The sequence below is a fragment of the Perissodus microlepis genome, chromosome 17 (genome assembly GCF_051167445.1).
Source record: "Perissodus microlepis isolate ML-2025 ecotype Zambia chromosome 17, ASM5116744v1, whole genome shotgun sequence".
Taxonomy (NCBI): Eukaryota; Metazoa; Chordata; class Actinopteri; order Cichliformes; family Cichlidae; genus Perissodus; species Perissodus microlepis.
This window is the reverse complement of record NC_140477.1, coordinates 9550894-9552500: the sequence shown is the minus strand read 5'-3', so window position 1 is coordinate 9552500 and position 1607 is coordinate 9550894.

The following is a 1607-nucleotide window of genomic DNA, read 5'->3' as shown; positions in this document are numbered from 1 at the left end:
CTTTGATGATACCAGCCCAAACCAGTACTCCACCTCCACCTTGCTGGCGTCTGAGTCGGACTGGAGCTCTCTGCCCTTTACCAATCCAGCCACGGGCCCATCCATCTGGCCCATCAAGACTCACTCTCATTTCATCAGTCCATAAAACCTTAGAAAAACCAGTCTTGAGATATTTCTTGGCCCAGTCTTGACGTTTCAGCTTGTGTGTCTTGTTCAGTGGTGGTCGTCTTTCAGCCTTTCTTACCTTGGCCATGTCTCTGAGTATTGCACACCTTGTGCTTTTGGGCACTCCAGTGATGTTGCAGCTCTGAAATATGGCCAAACTGGTGGCAAGTGGCATCTTGGCAGCTGCACGCTTGACTTTTCTCAGTTCATGGGCAGTTATTTTGCACCTTGGTTTTTCCACACGCTTCTTGCGACCCTGTTGACTATTTTGAATGAAACGCTTGATCGTTCGATGATCACGCTTCAGAAGCTTTGCAATTTTGAGACTGCTGCATCCCTCTGCAAGATATCTCACTATTTTTGACTTTTCTGAGCCTGTCAAGTCCTTCTTTTGACCCATTTTGCCAAAGGAAAGGACGTTGCCTAATAATTATGCACACCTGATATAGGGTGTTGATGTCATTAGACCACACCCCTTCTCATTACAGAGATGCACATCACCTAATATGCTTAATTGGTAGTAGGCTTTCGAGCCTATACAGCTTGGAGTAAGACAACATGCATGAAGAGGATGATGTGGACAAAATACTCATTTGCCTAATAATTCTGCACTCCCTGTATATATACAATGTTCAACTCATGCACAGAAAACACTGTTGCACTGACATATTAAGCTTAAAAAAATGTTGAATGAGTTGTGAAGTGGAGTGTGTAACAACTTACTTGAAGTCAAGAAGCGCAGCCAAACACCCTGGTCAAACACAGAAAGATAAAAGATCTGCAAAAAATATCTTGTTGTACTGAGGTCCGTGCTTTCTTGTCTGTGACCACAGAAAACATTTTCCTGATAAATTTACAGCTCCTTACAGTTAAGCTTGACTGTTGTTCCTGTTGACCAGTTTTTATTGCTTGGAGTCTGTTATCTTTGTGCTGTGCTTAAGTACGATATGACAAAACTAAAGAATTGATGGTCAAATATAAACATAATTTCTAATATAATTCCTGTTAAACCAGCGGTCCCCAACCCCCGGGCCGGTACCGGTCCGTGAGTCGTTTGGTACCAGGCCGCGAGAGTTGAGGCTCAAATGTGAAATGTATAGTTTTCAGGGTTTTTATCGGTTTTCAGCGTTATTTTGTTATCGTTTTTATCGTTTACTCGGTTTTCCTGGGTCTTTTCACGTGTGTTATGAATAAATTTTCTTTTTTTCGGTACCGGTACTAGTTTTATTTTGTTGTATTTATCCGCGACACCTTAAAGGCCGGTCCGTGAAATATTGTCAGGCATAAACCGGTCCGTGGCGCAAAAAAGGTTGGAGACCGCTGTGTTAAACAACCACCTAACAAACAGCATTTTCCACGAGTTCTTAGGGATCTAATAAAATATTCAACGACCATCCGAGCTGAAAAATCAGCAGGAGAAATGAAAGAAAAACTCCACAACG